Raw genomic sequence first — 26,465 nt, 5'->3', positions numbered from 1 at the left:
AGACAGATTTTTTTTTTTTTTTGTAAAGAATTAGAATTTTTTTGTAAAGATCTTATTTTTTTAGGTAATCTTTACACCCAACATGGGGCTCAAACTCACAACCCTGAGATCAAGAGTTGCATGCTCAGGATGCCTGGGTGGCTCAGTGGTTGAGCGTCTGCCTTTGGCTCAGAGCGCGATCCCAGAGTCCCTGGATTGAGTCCCACATCAGACTCCACATCAAGGGAGCCTGCTTGTCCCTCTGCCTAGGTCTCTGCCTCTCTCTCTGTGTCTCTCATGAATAAATAAAATTTTTTTTAAAAGAGTTGCATGCTCTACTGACTGAGCAATCCAAGCACCCCAGAATTTCAACACCAAAAACACTTACATTGTCCTGAAGCAAAAAAAGATTATTTGGAAGAAAGAATGGTAAGAGATTCTAAAATAGGCTACTTGAATCCTTCTTATTCTAGCTTGACTTTCAAAATAAACCCCATTTGATTGGTCTACCTGACCTTGAGACAAAAGCAGTGGATTTTGAGGAAAAAAACAGTGGGTTTTCAGACTTCAGTGTGCATCAGAATGAGCTGGAGTGACCCAGGCAGCAGAGATTCTGATTAGATGGTGGAGGACTAGGGCCTGAGAATTTGCATGTCCTGCAAGATCCTACAACAAGAAAGAGCAAGAAGGATTGCATCTTTCTTTACAGAATGTGGGTGTTTTGTCAGTGTGAGAATTCATTTACTCAGTATTGACTAGATGTCAGTATTATTCTAGATGCTGTGAAAACAAAGCTAAATGATAAATAGCTTCTTTTAAGAAGCCAAAATTCAGTGCTATCCAGACATTAAATAAATAATTACCATAAAGATAACAGCTATAACAAGAGGTAGAAACAAATTCTGATGGGGGCACCAATCAGTTCCTGAATATCTATAAAAACTTTTAAGAAGGAAAATTAAGGCTTAGAGAATTCTGTAATGTTTTAAGAAAGAAGTCTATATGTCACTTTGGTTATGCCAATTCACAGCATCTCTTAAATCCTGAGTATTGGGTGCAAATTTAGAAGTTCTGTCCAATATTTCTTTCAAGGAGAAAGAAAGGGAGGTCATCACGGAAAGGCTTACAGTCCTTCAAGCAAGTGGCTAATATTAGTTCCTACCCAAACTTTATTCCATTTGTTTTCCTCCTCTGAAAACTAACCAAATCTTATTGTTGTCCCCATGTTCATCACCTCCCAGTAGCCAATTACAATCAGTGAACCCCTGCAATAAATCCCTCATTGACTTGAAGACTTTCCCTCTTGCCCGTTCTAGTCCATTCTACATGCTGCAGCCTAGCAATCCATTTAAGAAACAAATTCAAATGTCTTTTAAAACCTTCAATGGCTTCCCTTTACTTTTTGAAAATTAACCCAAGACTTTAACAAAGCTTTTTGATCTCTAACTTCAGGGCTCACTCTGTTTTTGGCACCAACCATACTGTTCTCTTTTAGTTCTCCTAAAAACTATTCTTCCTCCAGAGTCAAGGCTTTGGAGATTTATTTCTTCAGCCTGGAATGCTCTTCTGCCTGTACCGCTTGAGATTTTATTGAGTGGAGACATTTACTGAGACATCACTTGAGTGATGCTACTCACCTTTCTCATCTTAGCATAGACATCAGTGCCCTGGCAAAGCTGTCCTCTCACTGACTCCACCCCCTTCCCTGCTGTCAGAAGGAAAGAAGGACTTACCCACACTAGTAATCAGTCTAGAAACGGAGGCCATACTGTTGTGGTACCAATGTGGGAGAAGGTCAGTCATCATGTTAAACCTGCCATCAACTCTATCTTGAATGCATTTAAATCATCAAAAAACAAACTTTAGATCTCATACCACATAGCCTTTGAGTTTGTGGAATATTAAAGTATTTTACAATGTAGATTATGTCTTGAGTTAAATTAGGAAAGCAGGAACTTATCTGGATGACTAGGTAGCAGAAATTTTGAAATTAATTTTTATAAGCAACTTGGTTTGTTTTGGGAGAAAATACACACACACATTAGTCAGCTTGCATATAGTTGAGCCATTTGATTTTCAGAGATGTCCTTGGGACAAGTTTTGGGAATAATAGAGAAATTTTATTTCTTATTGTTAGAAAAGCCACATACATTTCTTTAAAGATCTGTGCTGATTCAGAAATATTTTTGGCTCAGATTGGGGAAGGGGACTGGGTGTTCAATCGTAATTCATTTTTTCCCCCTAACTATCCTAATTTGAGCTCTTCTCAGAGTTCTTAAAAATACCACTACTAGATCTTTATAGCTCTTGACAGCTTGTAATTTTGTATTTGTTTGATTATTTTGATTACTATGTCTCTCCAGTATAAGGTATGTTTCAGAGGGGACTTGCTTGTTTTGTTCACCATTGTGCCTTGCGGTAATACATGCCTGACACATAGTGGGTGGCCTCTAAATATTTGCTGAATGAATGATGAACAGTTGGATGTCCTTCTGTCCATTACTCAGCTCTCATTGGCTTGGTTAGCTGATGAAAATCTCACCCTGCAGTGAACCCTTTTCCTGACTGAGCCTCTTGTTCGTCATGTGTCTCTTACTGTCCTGGACCTTTGGATTGATTCTCACCCTCCTCTTCACCCACTCTTATTAGTTATGGATGTCATTATCTGCCATCAGTAATTGACTACTTATTAAGTCTTGCTTTTTTCAGAACTAGGCTAGGAATTGCAGCATTATGCGATCTAAACATTATCATTTTGACATGTAATTAACATAAAAATGATTACGGGGATGCTTTATTTTTTTGCATACTAAGTCTTCAAAATTTAGCATGGATTTTATACTACAGCACATCTCAAAGCAAAACTGGCCACATTTCAACTCCATCAATGGCTAGATGTAGCAAAAGCCTGCGATATTAGGCAGTGTAACTTCTATGTTATCAGCTATTATGTGATGACGGATGGCCATATATGCATGGCTTTGGCCAGAATGTCATCTCAGGGATTGTTTTAGAACTCTACAGCTTCATGGGAAGATACATCACATGTATCTAGTCCTTGTTGCTCCTTGTTCTAGTCCTCTTCCTCTTCTTCATTTTCTACCTATTCTTCTCTTTATTTTCCTCTTCCTTTTTCTCCTTTTTCTTCATTTCTTTCTACTTCTTTTCTGAACTTTTCTTGACTCATATCCTTCCCTCTTTTTTTTTTCTTTTATTAATGCAACAATTATTCGACAATAAACTTGTATTTCTGCAGGGTGCCTGGGTGGCTCAGTCAGTTAAGCATCTGCCTTCGGCTCAGGTCATGATCCTGGGGTCCTGGGATTGAGCCTCTCATGTCAGGCTCCCTGCTCACTAGAGAGCCTGCTTCTCCCTCTTCCTCTATCTCTCCCCTTGCTCATGCTCTCTGTCTCTCTCTCAAATAAATGAAAATCTTTAAAAAAGAAAATAAACTTGTATTTCTGGTACTTTCATAATTTACTACAAATAAGGAAGATCCTGTGACAGGCAAAATTATAATGTAAAAATTCGAGGAGTAGGGGAGGTCCACCCCAATAAAACATACATCTTTAAAGAATTAATGGTTGGTTTCTGGCTTTTTAACCAGGAAGTGCCAGTAGTTCTGACAATTTTCTTTGTGAAGAGATTGATTTTCATAGGTCGTGTATATATTGATTCAGAGAAAAAAAAATCTGTGTTATTATTGTACAGACCAAGCCTTATAGTTAGATACCAAGGACTCTTATTTTCTTTAGCCTTTTTGGTTCTCTTGGCTTATAAATTGGTTCTATGTACATCTAAATTACACCTGCTAACTTTAGCCATACTCCAACACTTAGGATTTATGTCCGTAAATGTCTCCCACAAGATGATCACAATGAAAATGCTGACTCTAAAGAAGTCAGAAATTTTTAAAGCATCACGTGGACTAAAATATAAAGTTGAAGTGCTTCGTATATGGCCTTCCACAAAGTAATCACAGTTCACATCCTGTGGGGATATATTTAAGGACTATCTAATTCACCAACAGGGATGGATGCAAATGAAAGGCTTGGAACAAAAATAGAAATACTCTGCAGCCACAACCACCTTCCCAAAAGGGAATGTGCAAACAAATAGAGAGTAAAATGACAGTTCTTCACATTTATGTCAGGAAGGCAGATGAGTCCAGGCTCTCGAGTAATTGAAACTATTGGCTACATTTTAGTGCCATTTTCTATTTTCAGTTCAGGACTTTCTAATATGATGGTGAGGAAATATAACCTGGTCATTAGAGCCTTTAAATTTTTTTCATTGCGGAACTTTGGAGATGAGTACTTCAGAACTATGACCCAATTCTGTCATTTCGCAAACAAGAAAACTAAGGTTTAGAGGAGTTTAATGCTTAATCCAAGATCTTGTAGGGGGTTAGCGATAGAACCTCAGTTAGAACCCAGATTGTCTACTGTGTGCAGAGTTCTTTCCACTATACTAAGCTTGGAAAAATCCAACAGACAAATTCTCCAAGGAGAAGTAAAATTCTTTCATATTGTTTTTCTGACTTTTATTAGCAACTGAGGATTAGAAATTAGATGTTTGGTAAATTTCTTTCATCATTAACCAACAATCAAATTAAAATTAATCACAATTTCCCTGGGTATTGTACTTGTAAGACAGTGACAAAATAAAGTCTTAGAGGTCTCTTAATTTCTTAGTAATCTCAAAGTATCACAGTTAATAGCACCACTGAGAGAAGAAAGTTATATGACAAGCCATAAATGTTGTCTGAGAAAAATAATATTGTCCTTGAAAAGTGCAGGTTCTCTTATCAATTTTTGAAAAAGTAAATTTAATCAAGATAACTATCTCCAGGCATCCACTGAGCTTTGTATAAATGCCCATTTAAAAATTCATTAAATTTTCATGTCTACTTTTTTATTTACTGAGCTGTGAAGTGGCTGTCTCTTTCGCACTGAGCTCACTAGACACCTTAAAAACTTTAAACAGTTAATTGCAATTAATAACACAATTGAAAATGATTTCTGCTCATGGTTTCCAGACATGTAAATTTTTATTACTAAGTGGAATCATAGTATAATTTTTTTTCACAGTGCTGTTTTCCAAAAATCTTTGACATTTTGCGTCTGTTCCCCAAAGATCATCACATTTACCCACTGAGTGCCTGGGCTACTCAGAAAAACACTTCTTTTGTGTTTCTTGATAGCATCCAAGGTACTTCTGAAAATTTGTTCGACCACTGAATTGACTAGTTATAGCCCAAATTTCATGATTAACCTTTTAGTATATAGTTTTGAATATTGTTAAAATACAAGCATTAAATGGGATATCTTATGCCAATGTTAGTCATCAGTATTTTCATTTAAATTAGTTTATTAGAGTGTTAAAACCCAGTCACATAAGACCCAAAAGAAATTGGAAATGGGAAACATACTGTATAGAGAAAAAAGAAAATTTGAATGATTATGAACATGAGATATGAAAGGGGAAGCCAATTGAAAGAAAAGTGAGGCACTTGGTACCAAATAGTATGGATATTCAAAATAAGACTGTTACTAGAGAGATAACAAGAGAGAGGACAACAAATAAGAATAATTTATGTTTTAACATCACTTCCATGAGTCATCAATTCCTCTCTCTGTAGGTTGTGACTGATTATAAAGAGACTCTTTAGTCTTATATTCGAACATGAGAACAGGGTCCTCATGCAAGTTCATATTTACATTATTTACATGAAGCATTTGTGGTTGTGTTTCACCTCCTTTAACCTGTAACTTGATAATAAAGTCAAATGTGGATTTTTCAAGTTAAGACAAGATAAAGTGATAAAATGGATGATTGCGAAGCAGGATGGAAGAGCGTTGCTAGGAAATGTACATCTGTTTGGTGATTAATAATATTTTACATGTCCTCAGTGCAGCAAAGCATTTATATAAGAGAAATATCATTGACACAATGCCACTTGAAATTGTTACCATATTTTGGTGTTTATTCAGTTTTCTTAATCATTTAAAGCAGAGATTTCACTTTATTATTTACAAGAAAAATGAATCAGTCAAGTGATAATATGGTAATCTAAAATGTTATTGGTTAAAAGGAATTATCTGAGGCTATGATGTCCAGTATAGTAGCCACTATTCAGATATTGATATTGAGTCCTTGAAATGGGGTGTGTCCAACGTAGAATGTGCTGGAAGTGTAAGCTATACACTGGGTTTTAAAGACTTGGTAAGAAAGAAAGTAAAAATGTTGCATTCATAACTTTTATATTGCTCATATATTGAAATGATAATAGTTTTGATACATTGGACAAAGAAAAATATATTACAGTTACAATAACTTTCATCTTTTTTTCTTTTTAAAAAAGTGGATAAGTAGAAGAATTTAAATTGCATATGTAGCTTATATTTGTGGCTCACATTACGTTTTTACAGGCAATACTGCTCTAAGGGATCTAATATTATTTAAATGCAATATGCTTGTGAACTGGGCTTGTACACTTTTTGATGTTGCTATAATTATAAATGTTCAAATGCTTTACTTTGAAAGCAGATGTATATTTGACATTGAGAAATTGCATATAATGTCCTTCTGTTCTCTTGAGGATTTCCTTGCATAACTTCTGTCCGTATGTTATTTGGCACAGGAGGGAAATGTTCTGAACTCTTCCGAATAATGCCTGAAGGGAAGAGTCACAAAAGAGAAGGGTATGTGATTCCCTTTAAATAAGCGAACCACCTACCCTCCCCAGTCTGGGAACAGTTACATTTGGCAAAGATTTATCTTGTGCCTGTCCACGCTGGCTAACATAAATAAATGAAAGTTTGGTCAGAATGACCAGAGGAAACCTACAAAAACTTGCAGACGAGTTTCAGAAAATGTTAGATGAAGTCATCTATGTGATTTTTGGAGAGCATTGATAGGCAATTGAAGACAGTAAAATTTAGAATGTTTGTCATTGGAGATCATATTGTGTTGTAAAACCAATAAACATTTAATTTAGAATAAACCTGAAATTCTTAGGTAGAGTTTGTTGCAGAATAATTCAACTTGGCATCTGAAAAAACAGAAACTTTCACATTGTTTGTACTACTGTCTCATTTAACATTGAATTTCTACAAAATTCAGCAATTTACTGTTCAGTGTAAGTATCAGTGACAAAATATCATTTGGGATGTTGTTCCTATCCCCAGCACATATGAGATTAATACTCTTCTCTGCAAGAGAACAAGACGTTATCTTTTGAGTTCATGAAGTTTTTGCATCTTGGCTGGAGGCTACTAACTACATATGACATGATGAGGAAATGAGACCTTTTGGGGGGGAGACCAAAGTTAAATATTAAAGCTGCTTACAAAATAACTTCAAAAACCAGCTGACAAAAGCATTCTTAAGTGTGACGCTGAGTCTTGTTTTCTTTGGGAATTTTAGGACGTGCATTTTAGGAATTGCACTTTAGGACATGCAATTTTAGAAGAGGAGAATATTGTTTAGATTGCATTTACCAACTTTGTTTTGTATTTACAGAATTTCTAAAACACTAACTCTGTGCCCATATGACTGATTCTTGCCTTGGCTGACAAGAGTTTTTTTTTTTTTTTTTTTTTTTTAAGAGTTTTGATACTAATTTTAACTCATTGATATCCCTTGTGTAATATATGAAACATCTTAAAATTTGAATCTTTTCATGATCTGTGTTTCTATAATAAAAATCTGAATCGTTGATGTGGATGAAAATGTTTATTTACAATTTGGCAAATTTTCCAACGTAATTAATTAATTATGAGTAGACCTCGAACTCTGAATGTTTTCTTTCTGTCTGATGCCAGAGTCAAATATTGTAGGTGTCATTAAGGAGGCTAAGTATCAAACTACTTGCTCCATTTATAAAACTATATAACACAAATGATGAGATTCCCAACCTCTTAAATTTTGCCATACACTGTTTCCAGCACAAGGACAGATTCTCAAGCTCTAGGGATCCCAGTGATGGGCTGTGTTGTATGCATGCCTTAGAGTCCCTGTAAGCAATCATCTCTCTTCTACTAAACCATTATCTGAAATTGATTCTTTCTGGTTACCCAAAAGGGACTAAAAGCACTGAGAATATTGGGGAGAAATGAGGGTCAAGACTTTAATCTGTGAGGTATGTTGAAGACAAGAATATTATCTTTCTAAAATCCAGCTCCACTTGGGTGCAAAATGGAATGAACTATGACCATTTGATGTAAAATCTACACGTTATTATATACCCAAAGGACTGAAACAACAGAGTCAGCATCTGAGTATACTACTTAAAAAGCCAAATGCACTTAAATAACAAATCACATGTTCCCATCATGAAAATTGATCTTATTTAAAGGGAGAACATGTCGGAAATAAGTAAAAGCATTTCAAGATATTCCACTTTGGAGTATTGCATTTCCTCGTACCTAATATTAGTTTTCAGTGTCATTCCTACTTTTTATCATAGTATCAGAACTTACAGGCATAAAGAATACGGTATGCCTCAGAAAATACTATTTTGGTGTCTATTCTCCTTCAATAAAAACCAGCAGTACAGAAAAGAAAAGAGTTTATAATTCATTGAAATAGTCTATTCTTTTTCACCCTTGAATCTGCCATTAAAATCAATGTGGAAAAAACAAACACACACCTGGGAAAGGTCAGAAAATGGATCCAAACATTATTTTGAAAACTTAGATTAAGACTATTTGAAACGGTTATTTAGTCTGATAAGAAGAGAAATAATTCCTGTGGTAGTCTTCAAGTATACCATGCGAAAAGTTATTTAGAAACTATTTTCAAAAAAAAAAAAAAAAAGAAAGAAAGAAAGAAAGCTATTTTCATCTCTTATGAATGACTTAGGAATGGATCTGCATAAAAGTGGGTAATGGATTAGATTTTCCAGGGACACACTAGGCAAGCTTAGTTCGTAACAATGTAATTATGTTGCCTCTCTTCCTTTACAAGAAATTAGTACACTGTCCATTATAAATGGGCATGTATGAATTTTTTATTATAAAACCAATTATTGACTTTAATAGAGTATTATTTTTTCATATTTCTAGAAAGCTTTTCCATGTTTATGGTATCAGAAATAGGTGCATCCACCCTGTTTCACTCTTTAGAACTATAAGTTTATGGGAAAAAAAATCATTCTTTTAAGTGCTCAAAAAGCTGAGGAATAAATCAAGTTCCTCAAATAATTGTCTTTTTTCCCTCAAGCATTGATTAGAAAGAAGAATACGTAATGTATAGATAATCCTAATTATAATAGAAATAAGTGAGCAATTCTATGTATCATTTGATTTTGCCATCATATTCAATAACTAAAATCTTATATTAAATTTACATGAAACTTCTAATGAATACATCATTTTTTACAAATGCAGATGTATTCAGAGAAAAATAGACTAGAAAAGCCTATATCCCACTTCATTTCCGAAAAAAACACACATATGCTTGGACACATGCACACATGTACATTTTTGGAAGGGGGGTGGGAAAAAAGTCACCAAAAATGTCCCAACTTTATTTTTTGGTAGCAATTATTACCTTTCCCTTTAGAAAGTAATGATTTGTGTTTAATAGTTGTGGCTTTTTTAAAAAGATTTTTATTCTTAAGTAATCTCTAGGGCAGCCTGGTGGCTCAGCGGTTCAGTGCTGCCTTCAGCCCAGGGCCTAATCCTGGAGACCCGGGATCGAGTCCTATGTCGGGCTCCCTGCATGGAGCCTGCTTCTCCCTCTGCCTGTGTCTCTGCCTCTCTCTCTCTCTCTGTCTCATAAATAATGAAATAAAATATATAAAAAAGTAATCTCTACACCCAATGTAGGGTGGAACTTACCACCCCAAGATCAAGAGTCGCATTCTCTAGCAAATGAACCAGCCAGCTCTCCCCCTCCACACCACCCCTCCCCCCCCCCCCCCCTCCATTGGTTGTGGCTTTGAATGAAGTTCTCTCCTGTCAGTTCTGGGTAGATTGCAAATTCTATCCCCGCCCCCCTTTTTTTCCCTCTTGGGAGGCAACATAATATTTTGAAGAGATGAGGTTCTTAAGTCATACAGGTTTTTCCACTTGCTTCATTTGTAATATTGGCAAACAGTTTAATTTTTAGAGCCTCCATTTTCTTTTAACTACAGAGACAGAATTATTTCATACATTTTTTGATGAATAAATGTCCAAGGTAGCCATCATATATTGAGACGTGTTCTGAACCAATCGCATTACATGTCCCTTTGTTACCATTAATCCTTATAACAGCACTGAGGGTAAAAGTTATTCTAGCCCCCATTTGATCCAGGAGTGCTTAGGTAAAATGTTTATTACAGTGCCCAGCTCAGTAAATTGTGGTGGTGGTGATGGTAGTAATAATACTAGTCATTGCAGTTGCTGCTTTGTCCCTGATCATCTTACAGCCCCATGTTCCCAGTTTAACCGAAGAAATTTAAGGATATAATGAGGTAGCCAGTTTAGGGGACACGGGATTCAAAGACAGGTTTATTTCAGCATGATCTGTGCCATTAAATGTTATGCCATTTTGTTAGGATATTTTGAGATTTTAGATTTGCTAAATGTTGGCACTGTGCATAAAGGCATCTCATTCTTAATGGGACACTATTTTCAAATTATATTTGAAAGTGTTTTGGTGTTCATTTTCTTTTGAAAACATGCTGATATGTTACCTAAAAGGCACATTTTACCCTTAGCATATGGGTTTCTGTACACTTACATCAGGGAATCACTTCAATGACTTAGCTAACTGACTACCTGGCTAATTCTTCAACTTAGTTTAGGTATTTCTGGTTGCCTGGTTTTATGCATTGCATTTGGTATAATAGCATGTTCTTAGTAAATTATATTCCTCAAGTGTAGTAACTATATGGGTTATTTCTGTGCTTCTTCTAAATTTTTCTTATTATTGCTAATGAAGATAATCTTAACATTTTAACTAATGATTCATACAGTTTTACATCTAGAATTTAATCTGAAGTCTTATTTTCATAAATCAAATAGTAGAAATAGAATATTATTATATAATTTATAATCACATTATTTAGCAATATAAATTCCACAGGATCTGTTACTTCATACTTATTTTTAGCCTGAACTATGAATTTATTTATTTTTTTTAATTTTTATTTATTTATGATAGTCACAGAGAGAGAGAGAGGGAGAGAGAGAGAGAGAGAGAGAGGCAGAGATATAGGCAGAGGGAGAAGCAGGCTCCATACACTGGGAGCCTGATGTGGGATTCGATCCCGGATCTCCAGGATCGCGCCCTGGGCCAAAGGCAGGCGCCAAACCGCTACGCCACCTAGGGATCCCTGAATTTATTTCTAATTAATAAAAGGTTATGTTTCTACTTCAGGGAGATTTAAACTATAAAAGACAAGTTGGGGGAAAAAAACACTGACATGTGATCCATTTTTCTCAATACTATATACTTAAAGGAATTAAGATTCTCAGAATACTACTAACAAGTATATTATTTATTGGGACATGTTGGTTATTGACTAGTTTTACTTTATGTTTATTAGATAAGCAGTTAAGTATTGAGATTTCATAGAAAGCATAGCAGTACACTGAGAATAGTGCAAGCCCTTAGGGATGCTGAAATATAATAATAATTCATAGACTTCTAAGAAGTAACTAGCAGTTTTTGTTTGCTCAGAATTCAGCAAGTACATTTAAAAAGTCTGATTCATTCGAAATGCTCTAAATTAAATTAGAAAGTAACATTTAGCAAAATGTGTATCATCCACTTTGCAGACTACTATATAAAAGTTTTACATGTATAAGAACCACTTTACATGATGATATTTTTCTCTTGCATTTCTCTTACAACTGTGAATAGCCATGAAAATGAGCAATAGCATTAGTGTTACAGCTAGCCTTCAGAATATTCACTTAGTGCCAACATGAGGTTTACACTGCCATTAAAACCATTTCAATTTCACAGTTTATAAAGCACTTCCTCTTACATTCTTCATCTTCATAGTAACCCAAGGAGGAGGACAAGTGTAGTAGGTAGATATTGGTCATTTCTGTGGGCCCAGCGCCCCAAGACCATCCCCTCTTGGGGGAAAGCCCTGTGATGAGGATGGAAGGTACGGCTCTGCCTCCCTCTCCTGAAACCAAAGGAGAGCAGCCATTCTCCAGCTCTAATTCGGCGGCTCACAGGCTCTCCCATGACTGAGACTCAGCCAATGAGACAAACCTGCCCGAGTGTTTTCTTGGAAATGAATGAATCAGCGCTCCTGAGGAGAGATTGGGCCTCACTCCAGCCAAAGGAAAGGCAGGTGAAGCCTTTGCCCATGGCAGTGGAATCAGCTGGGCTTTCAGAGTCCAGGCCAAACAGATGCAACTTGCATGTTTTGATCAGACTCCTTTGTTTCTGCCCATTTCCCCCAAGATTGTTCAGCCTCTTCCCTTAACTAACCATCTCATATTTCTCTCTCATGTTTAACTTAACTATAGTAGATTTTGGAGGGCACCTGGGTGGCTCAGTGGTTGAGTGTCTGCCTTTGGCTCAGGTCATGATCCCAGGGCCTTGGGATCGAGTTCTGCATTGGGGTGCCCATGAGGAGCCTGCTTCTCCCTCTGTCTATGTCTCTGCCTGTCTTTCCCCGTCTCTCATAAATAAATAAATAAATAAATAAATAAATAAATAAATAAATAAATAAATAAAACCTTTAAAAAACCAAAACTATAGTAGGTTTTGGTTATTGCCACCCAGAACATAGGTATAACAAGTCCTGCTATTCCCAATATATAGATGAAGAAATTTACCCTCAGTGAGGTTAAGTAACTCCCTGAGTTGTAATCATGTAGAAAAGCCAAGTCCAGAACCCATGACTTCCAGATCATAGGTTGTTTCTTTCACAACACACTGTTTTCCCAGCAGCCTTCAGTGGCCTCAACAGATAGTGAGACGTGCTTCCTCCTCCACTGCTTCTTGATTGCAGTACTTAGTCCCATTTCCTGTTACAATGCTTATCTGCTTGATGTCAGCAGTGCCTGTCTTCTACACCACGCTGCTAAGCATCTGGAAGACAAGGATTGTTTTACAGTCATCATTTTCCCTCAAACATATATTGGAGTGCCTGGATGCAGAGTCAGTACTAAATAAAGATTGTAATGAATGAGTAGCAAATGAGTGCATAAATTATTCAATTAAATGAAAACACCAATGTGGGCTTGAAGCTGATGCTAAAAGTATAACACTGATTTTACAAAACACCACGATGTTCTTTACCAATCAAAATCTTAAACTATAAATAATTTCCTTAAATATATAAAGATGCTCACTTGGTAAGCATTGATTCCGTGGCTACTATGTGTCAGGCTGTTATTACAGAGAGAAATAAGAATTCATCTCCCCTGTTAAGAGGTCTCACAGACTGATGGGAGGAACAGATATTCCATAGCTCAGATCATGAGAGCTATGATTAGGGCAGTAGGCCCACAGTCAGCAGCCATGAGAACCACTGAACTGGCCTGGTGATACCCCTCTGGGCAGGTCACTGTGGACATCAAGGAAAACAGTCAAAGCCTTTTGAAAGCTACAGAAAAAGCACAATATACTTTGCCTTTCCAGACTGTTGTGAGATATGCTTAAAAAAAAAAAAAAAAACTACGAATTGCCTCTGGGAGGCTCAGTCAGTTAAGCATCTGACTCTTGGTTTCAGCTCAGGTCACGATCTTCAGTTCCTGAGATCAAGACTTGCCCATCTGGCTCCATGATCAGTACAGCCTCTGTTTCTCTGCCTCTCCCTCTGCCCTTCCCCCTGCCCATACTCTCTCTCTCTCTTTTTCAAATAATAAATAAATCTTTAAAAAAAAAAGTTATCTGCACCCTCAATCAGACATAATTATTTTTAAAAAGGTTATAATCAGGCATATCAAATTTTAAAAATATTTTTGAAATAGCTTTGAACAATATGAGACTAATACATAAGACTATATTTTGGTTTGGCAAAAGGTGAAAATGAAGATAAATCTGTATCTTTATTTAAGCATTAAAGCCCAATATAGTAAAAGCAACAAATAAAGATGCATATAAAAATGTGAAAGGAGACAAAGCCATATATCTGTATGCATGTAAAATACACGTATGTGCAAGAAACAGGATATACATTTATCAATATAATTTCTATTTTTTACAGACTGTACACACAGTAAGAGAAATATCTAACTCCCTGAAGTTTTGGTATCATTTGCAGACAATTACTACGGCACGCCAAAGCCTCCAGCAGAACCAGCACCATTATTATTAAATGTAACAGACCAGATACTTCCGGGAGCCACTCCAAGTGCTGAAGGAAAACGGAAGAGGAATAAATCAGTGAGCAACATGGAGAAAGCCAGTATAGAGCCTCCCGAGGAAGAAGAGGAAGAGAGGCCTGTGGTCAATGGAAATGGAGTAGTAGTAACACCAGGTTAGTCATTTAACATATGTACATATTTATATGTATGATTGATTATAGTTAACCTCAGAGAGAGAGGATTCTAATATCAAATGGAAAGGACATAATTCTTGTATCCCTTTTATTAGTTTTAATTTCGACATATAAACCAATTAGTTTATGTTCCTCGGTTTTTTGTTTCATATACACAGTATTAATAGAAATCTAATGAACTATTTCTACATTTTAGAAAATATTACAAGTCATGAATATGATTGTATAAAGTTCTGGGATCTTTGCTAATTAAAATTAGGTAAAATCTATCCTTAGAAATCTTACTATACTCACTGTTCTGGAAAAAGAGGTTGTTTCATGTGATTTAGTTAACAACTTCAATGAACACTGTACTCAAAATGACTAGAGCTACACCATGTCTGTATATTTTTCTCTCCACCCTTACTATCTAATCTGGCAATGTGGAGAAAGCATCTTTAGACATTGACTTCGTAAAGGCACCTACCCTTGAACAAGGAAAAGGCTTGTTATCTTTTTTATTTATGATCTATCATATCACATATATAAAGAAGAGCAGGCAGATATAAAGTGTGTTTGCACAAGGGTATGGCTTTGCTATTTTCTTGTGCTTATTACTAACTGAGTGCCAAATTTTATTATAATTATAAAATTAGTTTTTTTTCCTTACATTACTTATGATTAAATGTTAAAGCAAAACTATGGCATTCTTTTTTTATATACTTTTTTAAAAGATTTTATTTATTTATTCATGAGACACACAGAAAGAGAGAGAGAGAGAGAGAGAGAGAGAGAGGCAGAGATAGAAACAGGCTCCATGCAAGGAGCCCGACGTGGGACTTGATCCCGGGTCTCCAGGATCACGCCCCGGGCTGAAGGCAGCGCTAAACTGCTGAGCCACCCAGGCTGCCCTAACTATGGCATTCTTATAGCCTCTAAGCTTGGAGTAAATTTCCAAAGTTTTATTAGTTATTTATTTTTTAATAACAGCATACTAGTAGGCATTGAAAATCTAAGAACTGAAAAGCTCTTGAAAAAAATGTTAACACATGAACTTCTCATACATATTATTTTTTTAAGATTTTATTTATTTATTCGTAGAGACAGAGAGAGAGAGAGAGAGAGAGGCGGAGAAGCAGGCCCCATTCAGGGAGCCCGATGTGGGACTCGACCCTGGGTCTCCAGGATCACACCCCAGGCTGCAGGTGGAGCTAAACTGCTGCACCACGGGGGCTGCCCCACATAATTCATAATTATGAATAAGGAAGGTTAAGAAATAAGCTTATGAAATGTTGATAAAAATAATAGAGCATGAAAATTAAAATACTACGTCACTATAGAAACTGTACAATGATAATTAAAAATAGAGACATCAAAATAGTTGTAGGAAATATACTATTATTATTTAATATATTATTATTAATTACAAAAATGTTTTTCCTCAAACATAGGGAGACCAAAATCTAATCTATTCCAATCAGTGTGTAAAACCTTAAAAAGTGATTTCATCTTGATTTCTCAGAGGAGGACAGCCTCCTCCATAAATGCAATGGTGAAAAACTTATGCTCTGTTCCTACCAATCACCAATTTCTGTATATAAATGCTAAAGATCACTATTGTACATAATGTAACTTGCTTACTAAAGACCCTGTGCCGGAAAAAAATGTGATGCGGTTCAGAAGGTGAAGAACTAAGTAAATGTATATGAGAGGAAAGCAATTTATAGGTCTATAGGTAATTTTCAAGCAATTAGATACCTTTTCTGTTCTGATTCTGAAATATCTTTGTCAAAATATTTATTTTTCATTATGTAATGGATTTTGAATTAAGTTGGTAGTACATAGTTTTCTTAGCTATCTTTGATATGAGAAGCAAAATGATTCAGCCAAGTGGAAGCAGTAATCACAAAAAAACAAAGTTGGAGATCAAAAAGCAGTTACAGAGTTTGTTACTGATTACCTTACAGCTAAAAACATAAAATATTTGCCCTTGGTTGGGCCTGAATCGTTGGTTTCTATTGCATTTCTACTCTGTATAAGGCAAATCAAATGAAGTATTCTTGACATACATTTATTTGTAAATTAGAAATTTATTTAATTGGGCGTCATAGTAAATGTAGAAAGCACCATTCCTTTCAATTCATATATTAGACATAAGGAATTGGGTTTGGTTTGTTTGTGAGTTTGGGCTAGGCAGGAGGGGTCCCAAGGTACATGGATTGGTTTGCACTCTTCTTAAGCAGCCCTAACAGTATGTCTGTCCCTGGACCTCTCAGCCTGAGGACGGTAGAGAACAACTACCCAGGCCAACTCTGGGATGTCTGGATAGTCAATAGATGCCACAAATGCCAACAGATGCTTGCAGTGGCTCTGTAAGCCTGGCTGGACTTCTCTGTCCCTTATGGGAGATGAGACATATGTAAATTAGGCGGCTCTTTGCCCAGTGTTCAAAGATGGAGAAAACAGCCCCAAACCAGAAATTGGTCCTTCATCCTTTATTAGAATATCCAATAGAAACTTTAGGGTTCACATTGCCTCCTTCCCATACATATTCACTCAGATCTTCATCTTTTGAACTTTGTCACGTTTTTTTCTAGCATAGGGTCTTTATCCTGCCTTTTTTCTTCCCATACATGTTTACCAGATGTAAGACACTTTAAACAATATTGAGAAAATTCTTGCTTAAATTTTAGTTACCGCCCTGTATCAACTAAGAGCCTATAATACTAATTAACATCAGATGTCAATTCAGAGCATAAATAGTACAATCGATGAGGTGCATTTAGAAAGTGAGAAAAGCTTACTGAGGTACTTTTATTCCATTACATAAAAATGCTGATAATACCGATAATAAATAATGTAAAAATTAACCTCTTGTGGATGCTAACCATGTTCTAGAAACTCTTTAACTTCATTATGTGTACTAGTTCAGTTATTTCTCCTAACAGATTTTACGGGTTAGGTACTATTTCATAGAATAGGACACTGAGGCACACTACTGTTAAGTAATTTGCCCAGAAACTGGGATTTATTTATAGGAAATATCGATCCAGAAGCATGTTCTTAGCTGCTATGCTATCTGAGTGTAATAGCACCAATAGAAGCATAAATACATTTCTCAGCAACATGTACGTACATGATCATTATTTTACTTGTACCTCTTTAAAAGTGGCATTATTAGTTTCTACCTACTACAAGTTTCTTATTTCTTTCATTTCTGGAAATCATGTACAACTCCACTTATGTGGCTCTGTGGTTATTAAAAAAATCGTATTTTTAAAAAATATTCTGCATGCATTTAAGCATCAAGCCTACCAATCTTGGGCAGCCCTGGTGGCATAGAGGTTTAATGAAGCCCGGGGTGTGATCTTGGAGATCCAGGATTGAGTCCCATGTCAGGCTTCCTGTATGGAGTCTGCTTCTTCCTCTGCCTGTGTCTCTGTCTCTATGAATAAATAAAATCTTAAAAAAAAAAAAAAAGCCTACCAATCTTTAACTCCTTATGTTTTACTGAAATGAATTATTCTCACTAGGTAAATAAAGGTTTTAGAAGAGTCCTCAATTTACTTCTACTACTCGTTTTCTTCATCGCTTCTCCTTTAGACTTAAACTTAGAACTATACATTCCTTTTAGTTTCAGGCCATATTTATGTAAAGTTTGTGTACATGAAGCTCTACTGACCTGTAACATTGTCCACGAATAGTCAAGTATTTTAAGTGAATAATTAATGTTAGGCTCCCTTTTTTGGTTGGAATTACATCAAACAGATGGAGTTAGCCCATATCACCTAGAAAAGCCATGGGATGATCTTTCAGTGTCTCAGATCAGAAATGTTTCTCTCTCTGACATATGTCACTTTGATGATAGAAATCAGTATTGTTCTATCCGTAGAAATGTAGCTTTAACCTGGTTAATACTGACAGTCACAAAAATAACAATGAAAATAAATAATGGCAACTCTCCTTTAATGAATGCATAAGATGTGCTAGACATATAGCCCATACGTTATTTCTTGTCCCATAACCATGGTATGCTTACTTATCAAAGAATATGCTGAAACTTAGCTTAAGGTACTTAACTAAGGTAATAATTATTTAGTAACAGTGTTAAGATCTGGACCCAGGAACACCCGAACTCATCCTGTCCCCATCACCTTTGCTGGGCTGTTAACCATGTTGAGGACAGCATGACTCCTGACCTCCATAAGGTAAAATCAGTCTTTCAGCTCAGTGTATTTCATTACACTGTATTCTGTTATATTTGTCCTTCAGTGAATGTGTGGCTGCAGTGTTAGATCGAATGCTTGCAAAGATGATACAGCTTTACATCATCTTAGAAAATCTGTCTTTAAACTGATACTTAAAAATCATATCCCCAGGAAACCTTTCCTTGACATTAACCTCACCTATATTTAGGCATCTTTATCTTGTTAGAGTTGACATCCAGCCCCATAGCTTGAAATACTGTCGATTACCCGTAGCCTTCACTTTCCTCTAATGTCCCAGGGCCATATCTCTAACTGCTGCCCACTGGACTGCCCCTCCTAAGCATTTCTGTAGCATCTTAAATGCAACATTCCTGGGACTCGGGGATCACAACCTGAGCCCAAGGCAGATGCTCAACCCCTGAGCCACCCAGGCATCCCTCAGCCACATTCTTATACCAGCTTGTGCAGAGCACCCGCTCTTCCTGAAATGAACCCTAGTGCAGCTAGCACAAGAGTGAGAGGATTCAGTCCTGCTGCAGGGGGATTTATAGACAGACCATCTGGAACTGTGGAGAAAGTGGAGATGTCTCTGAGAGAACTCTCGGTTCGAGTCCAGACTCCGTTGTTTGCTCTGTGACATTAAGCAAGTTGTCTAACTGTTCCCAGCTTTGCTTTTGTCTCTAACGTGAGGTTAATACTGCTTGTGCTCTCTCTGTCAAATAAATAAAATCTATTACAAAAATAAAATTTTTTTAACTTTTTGAATAATGTCTGTTTTAAGATTTATTTTATTATTTATTTATGAGAGAGAGAGAGAGAGAGAGAGAGGGAGAGAGATTGGCAGAGACACAGGAGGAGGGAGAAGCAGACTCCATGCCGGGAGCCCGATGTGGGACTTGATCCCGGGACTCCAGGATCGCACCCTGGGCCAAAGGCAGGCGCCAAACCACTGAGTTACCCACGGATCCCCATGTCTCAGTTTTAGAATAGACTTCCAGAACAAAAATAATACCAGGAGTTCCATATACCTCACATCCAGTCCCCATATTAACATCTTTAATTAATGTGGTGTACTTGTAACGATTAGTGACTCAATATTGATACAGTATTGAATGAACTCTACACTTTATTCAGATTTTCTTAGTTTTGATCTAATATCCTTTTTTCTGGGCCAGGATGTCCCCTTGGGCTCCTCTGAGCTGTGACACTTCCTCAGACTTTCCCTGTTTTTGATGATCTTAACATTTTTTTGATGGCCTTGACATTTTTGAGGCATCCCGATCAGGTATTTTGTAGATTGTCCCTCCGCTAGAATACTACTCTTGATTAGATGATGAGGAGTTGACAACCACTCCCCCCATCCATACTTTACTCTTGAAAGGGTGGGGGTGACAAAGAAAGAAAGAAAGAAAGAAAGAAAGAAAGAAAGAAAGAAAGTCAGTCACTATGGGCAGCCTACACTACTGTGGAAAGTTATGCTCTACTTCCTTGAGGGCAAAAATACCTGCATAAATTTTTGGAATTCTTCAGCACAGATTTGTTTATTTTCCCCTCATATATTTAGTTATTCAATTATCTATATCAAGATAGATTCATGAACATTTATTTTTTTACTTTGGGTTAAAATCCACTGCGACTATACTCAGATTGTTTCCCGACTTTGGATATTATAGGAATAACTTCAGTTGGATTCTGTATGCCTTTTTTTTTTTTTTTTTTTTAGAGTTAAAAGACTTTCTTTATTTTTTATTTATTTATTTATTTATTTATTTATTTTTATTTTTTTATTTTTTTATTTTTATTTTTTATTTTTTATTTTTTTTTATTGGTGTTCAATTTACTAACATACAGAATAACACCCAGTGCCCGTCACCCATTCACTCCCACCCCCCGCCCTCCTCCCCTTCTACCACCCCTAGTTCGTTTCCCAGAGTTAGCAGTCTTTACGTTCTGTCTCCCTTTCTGATATTTCCCACACATTTCTTCTCCCTTCCCTTATTTTCCCTTTCACTATTATTTATATTCCCCAAATGAATGAGAACATATAATGTTTGTCCTTCTCCGACTGACTTACTTCACTCAGCATAATACCCTCCAGTTCCATCCACGTTGAAGCAAATGGTGGGTATTTGTCATTTCTAATAGCTGAGGAATATTCCATTGTATACGTACACCACATCTTCTTTATCCATTCATCTTTCGTTGGACACCGAGGCTCCTTCCACAGTTTGGCTATCGTGGCCATTGCTGCTAGAAACATCGGGGTGCAGGTGTCCCGGCGTTTCATTGCATTTGTATCTTTGGGGTAAATCCCCAACAGTGCAATTGCTGGGTCGTAGGGCAGGTATATTTTTAACTGTTTGAGGAACCTCCACACAGTTTTCCAGAGTGGCTGCACCAGTTCACATTCCCACCAACAGTGTAAGAGGGTTCCCTTTTCTCCGCATCCTCTCCAACATTTGTTGTTTCCTGCCTTGTTAATTTTCCCCATTCTCACTGGTGTGAGGTGGTATCTCATTGTGGTTTTGATTTGTATTTCCCTGATGGCAAGTGATGCAGAGCATTTTCTCATATGCATGTTGGCCATGTCTATGTCTTCCTCTGTGAGATTTCTGTTCATGTCTTTTGCCCATTTCATGATTGGATTGTTTGTTTCTTTGGTGTTGAGTTTAATAAGTTCTTTATAGATCTTGGAAACTAGCCCTTTGTCTGATATGTCATTTGCAAATATCTTCTCCCATTCTGTAGGTTGTCTTTGAGTTTTGTTGACTGTATCCTTTGCTGTGCAAAAGCTTCTTATCTTGATGAAGTCCCAATAGTTCATTTTTGCTTTTGTTTCTTTTGCCTTCGTGGATGTATCTTGCAAGAAGTTACTATGGCCGAGTTCAAAAAGGGTGTTGCCTGTGTTCTTCTCTAGGATTTTGATGGAATCTTGTCTCACATTTAGATCTTTCATCCATTTTGAGTTTATCTTTGTGTATGGTGAAAGAGAGTGGTCTAGTTTCATTCTTCTGCATGTGGATGTCCAATTTTCCCAGCACCATTTATTGAAGAGACTGTCTTTCTTCCAATGGATAGTCTTTCCTCCTTTATCGAATATTAGTTTCCCATAAAGTTCAGGGTCCACTTCTGGATTCTCTATTCTGTTCCACTGATCTATGTGTCTGTTTTTGTGCCAGTACCACACTGTCTTGATGACCACAGCTTTGTAGTACAACCTGAAATCTGGCATTGTGATGCCCCCAGATATGGTTTTCTTTTTTAAAATTCCCCGGGCTATTCGGGGTCTTTTCTGATTCCACACAAATCTTAAAATAATTTGTTCTAACTCTCTGAAGAAAGTCCATGGTATTTTGATAGGGATTGCATTAAACGTGTCTATTGCCCTGGGTAACATTGACATTTTCACAATATTAATTCTGCCAATCCATGAGCATGGAATATTTTTCCATCTCTTTGTGTCTTCCTCAATTTCTTTCAGAAGTGTTCTATAGTTTTGAGGGTATAGATCCTTTACATCTTTGGTGAGGTTTATTCCTAGGTATCTTATGCTTTTGGGTGCAATTGTAAATGGGATTGACTCCTTAATTTCTCTTTCTTCAGTCTCATTGTTAGTGTATAGAAATGCCACTGACTTCTGGGCATTGATTTTGTATCCTGCCACGCTACCGAATTGCTGTATGAGTTCTAGCAATCTTGGGGTGGAGACTTTTGGGTTTTCTATGTAGAGTATCATGTCATCGGCGAAGAGGGAGAGTTTGACTTCTTCTTTGCCAATTTGAATGCCTTTAATGTCTTTTTGTTGTCTGATTGCTGAGGCTAGGACTTCCAGTACTATGTTGAATAGCAGTGGTGAGAGTGGACATCCCTGTCTTGTTCCTGATCTTAGGGGAAAGGCTCCCAGTGCTTCCCCATTGAGAATGATATTTGCTGTGGGCTTTTCATAGATGGCTTTTAAGATGTCGAGGAATGTTCCCTCTATCCCTACACTCTGAAGAGTTTTGATCAGGAATGGATGCTGTATTTTGTCAAATGCTTTCTCTGCATCCAATGAGAGGATCATATGGTTCTTGGTTTTTCTCTTGCTGATATGATGAATCACATTGATTGTTTTACGGGTGTTGAACCAGCCTTGTGTCCCAGGGATAAATCCTACTTGGTCATGGTGAATAATTTTCTTAATGTACTGTTGGATCCTATTGGCCAGTATCTTGTTGAGAATTTTTGCATCCATGTTCATCAGGGATATTGGTCTGTAATTCTCCTTTTTGGCGGGGTCTTTGTCTGGCTTTGGAATTAAGGTGATGCTGGCTTCATAGAACGAATTTGGAAGTACTCCATCTCTTTCTATCTTTCCAAACAGCTTTAGGAGAATAGGTATGGTTTCTTCTTTAAACGTTTGATAAAATTCTCCTGGGAAGCCATCTGGCCCTGGACTCTTGTGTCTTGGGAGGTTTTTGATGACTGCTTCAATTTCCTCCCTGGTTATTGGCCTGTTCAGGTTTTCTATTTCTTCCTGTTCCAGTTTTGGTAGTTTGTGGCTTTCCAGGAATGCGTCCATTTCTTCTAGATTGCCTAATTTATTGGCGTATAGCTGTTCATAATATGTTTTTAAAATCGTTTGTATTTCCTTGGTGTTGGTAGTGATCTCTCCTTTCTCATTCATGATTTTATTAATTTGAGTCTTCTCTCTCTTCTTTTTACTAAGGCTGGCTAATGGTTTATCTATCTTATTAATTCTTTCAAAGAACCAACTCCTGGTTCTGTTGATCTGTTCCACAGTTCTTCTGGTCTCGATTTCGTTGAGTTCTGCTCGAATCTTTATTAACTCCCTTCTTCTCTTGGGTGTAGGATCTATTTGCTGTTTTTTCTCTAGCTCCTTTATGTGTAAGGTTAGCTTTTGTATTTGAGTTCTTTCCAGTTTTTGAATGGATGCTTGTATTGCAATGTATTTCCCCCTTAGGACTGCTTTTGCTGCATCCCAAAGATTTTGAACGGTTGTATCTTCATTCTCATTAGTTTCCATGAATCTTTTTAATTCTTCCTTAATTTCCTGGTTGACCCTTTTATCTTTTAGCAGGATGGTCCTTAACCTCCATGTGTTTGAGGTCCTTCCAAACTTCTTGTTGTGATTTAGTTCTAATTTCAAGGCATTATGGTCCGAGAATATGCAGGGGACAATCCCAATCTTTTGGTATCGGTTCAGACCCGATTTGTGACCCAATATGTGGTCTATTCTGGAGAAAGTTCCATGTGCGCTTGAGAAGAATGTGTATTCAGTTGAGTTTGGATGTAAAGTTCTGTAGATATCTGTGAAATCCATCTGGTCCAGTGTATCATTTAAAGCTCTCGTTTCTTTGGAGATGTTTTGCTTAGAAGACCTATCGAGTATAGAAAGAGCTAGATTGAAGTCACCAAGTATACGTGTATTATTATCTAAGTATTTCTTCACTTTGGTTAATAATTGATTTATATATTTGGCAGCTCCCACATTCGGAGCATATATATTGAGGATTGTTAAGTCCTCTTGTTGAATAGATCCTTTAAGTATGATATAGTGTCCCTCTTCATCTCTCACTACAGTCTTTGGGGTAAATTTTAGTTTATCTGATATAAGGATGGCTACCCCTGCTTTCTTTTGAGGACCATTCGAATGGTAAATAGTTCTCCAACCTTTTATTTTCAGGCTGTAGGTGTCCTTCTGTCTAAAATGAGTCTCTTGTAGACAGCAAATAGATGGGTCCTGTTTTTTTATCCAGTCTGAAACCCTGCGCCTTTTGATGGGGTCATTAAGCCCGTTCACATTCAGAGTTACTATTGAGAGATATGAGTTTAGTGTCATCATGATATCTATTCAGTCTTTGTTTTTGTGGAGTGTTCCACTGAACTTCTTCTTAAAGGGGAATTTTAAGAGGCCCCCTTAAAATTTCTTGCAGAGCTGGTTTGGAGGTCACATATTCTTTTAGTTGCTGCCTGTCTTGGAAGCTCTTTATCTCTCCTTCCATTTTGAATGAGAGCCTTGCTGGATAAAGTATTCTTGGTTGCATGTTCTTCTCATTTAGGACCCTGAATATATCCTGCCAGCCCTTTCTGGCCTGCCAGGTCTCTGTGGAGAGGTCTGCTGTTACCCTAATACTCCTCCCCATAAAAGTCAGGGATTTCTTGTCTCTTGCTGCTTTAAGGATCTTCTCTTTATCTTTGGAATTTGCAAGCTTCACAATTAAATGTCGAGGTGTTGAACGGTTTTTATTGATTTTAGGGGGGGATCTCTCTATTTCCTGGATCTGAATGCCTGTTTCCCTTCCCAGATTAGGAAAGTTTTCAGCTAGAATTTGTTCAAATACATATTCTGGCCCTCTGTCCCTTTCGGCGCCCTCGGGAACCCCAATTAAACGTAGGTTTTTCTTCCTCAGGCTGTCGTTTATTTCCCTTAATCTATCTTCATGGTCTTTTAATTGTTTGTCTCTTTTTTCCTCAGTTTCCCTCTTTGCTATCAACTTGTCTTCTAGGTCACTCACTCGTTCTTCCACCTCGTTAACCCTCGTCGTTAGGACTTCTAGTTTGGATTGCATCTCATTCAATTGATTTTTAATTTCTGCCTGATTAGCTCTAAATTCTGCAGTCATGAAGTCTCTTGAGTCCTTTATACTTTTTTCTAGAGCCACCAGTAGCTGTATAATAGTGCTTCTGAATTGGCTTTCTGACATTGAATTGTAATCCAGATTTTGTAACTCTGTGGGAGAGAGGACTGTTTCTGATTCTTTCTTTTGAGGTGAGGTTTTCCTTCTAGTCATTTTGCTCAGTGCAGAGTGGCCAAAAGCAAATTGTATTGGGAAAAAGAGAAAAAGAGAGGAGAGAAAGAAGGAAAGAAAAGAGAAAGAGAAAAAAAAAGGGAAGAAAAAGAAAAAAAAAACGAAAAAAAAAAGAAAAGAAGAAAAAGAGAAAGAAAAAGAAAGGAGAAAAAAAGGTGGTGGGGGAAGGAAACAAATCAAAAAGCAAAACAAAACAAAAACAAAAACAAAAACAAACAAACAAAAAAAGAACCACCGGGGAGTATCTTCTGATTCTGTGTTCTTTAAGTCCCTTGGCTTCTCCTGGAAGTTGTCAGTCTAGCTGGTGTTCTGGGGGAGGGGCCTGTTGTGCTGATTCTCAGGTGTTAGCAGTTGGGGGAGCTGCTGTGCCCCTGCCTGGTGCAGGGCTCGGTGGGGGTTGTTTACCCCCTGAGGCCGCAGGAGGAACAGCCCCAGTGGCGAGGCAGCTCTGGAAACCTGGATTCAGCTCCGGCAGGAACTCCGTCTGCAGGGCCTGGAGGCTCCGGGGCGGGGCCGCTGATCTGCTCAGCTGGGGCAGGAGCGTCCTCGCTGTCTTGGGCCCTCCCGGCCTCTGCCTGTCCCGGGGGAGGCGGGATCCTGGGCTGTGTCCCGGCGCCCTGTGCTCCGGAGCCTGCGCTGGTGGATTCGCGCTCCCGGGCCGCGCAGCCCCTTCCGCGGAGCTGCCGCCCAAGCCCCTCCGAGCTGCTCCTGGAACCGCGCAGGCCCCTCTGCACGGAGCCTCTTCCTCTGCCGGAGCCCCTCCGAGCTGCTCCTGGGGCCGCGCAGCCCCCTCCGCGGAGCCGCCGCCCGAGCCCCCCGAGCTGCTCCGGGTCCCGCCGGTCCCGCCGGGTCCCGCCGTGCGCGCTGCAGCCCTTAGGGAGCTCGGCGCACTCTCCTGGGCGCGCAGTTGCTGTTACTGTCCCGGGGAGCCCGAGGGCATCCTCGCCCTCCTGGGTCCTGCTCCAACTCCCCGCGAGCCCCTTTCCGCCCGGGAAGGTCGGTGCAGCTCCTGCTCCTCCGGGACGG

At 37.9% G+C, this 26,465-nt stretch overlaps 1 long non-coding RNA gene across 1 annotated transcript in view; it reads left to right on the top strand.

Annotated features, from left to right (window-relative positions):
- The window catches only part of LOC140606903 (uncharacterized), a 129,521-nt gene extending 110,878 nt beyond the window's left edge, over positions 1-18,643 (top strand). Inside the window, exons 3-4 of the long non-coding RNA XR_012009110.1 lie at positions 14,204-14,419; positions 18,519-18,643. This is a non-coding gene — a long non-coding RNA (uncharacterized lncRNA). The remainder of the gene's footprint in view (positions 1-14,203; positions 14,420-18,518) is intronic.
- Positions 18,644-26,465: the final 7,822 nt, after the last annotated feature.

This window comes from Canis lupus, chromosome 16 (genome assembly GCF_048164855.1).
Source record: "Canis lupus baileyi chromosome 16, mCanLup2.hap1, whole genome shotgun sequence".
NCBI classification, from domain to species: Eukaryota; Metazoa; Chordata; class Mammalia; order Carnivora; family Canidae; genus Canis; species Canis lupus.
This window is presented reverse-complemented; position numbering and strand designations above follow the sequence as displayed.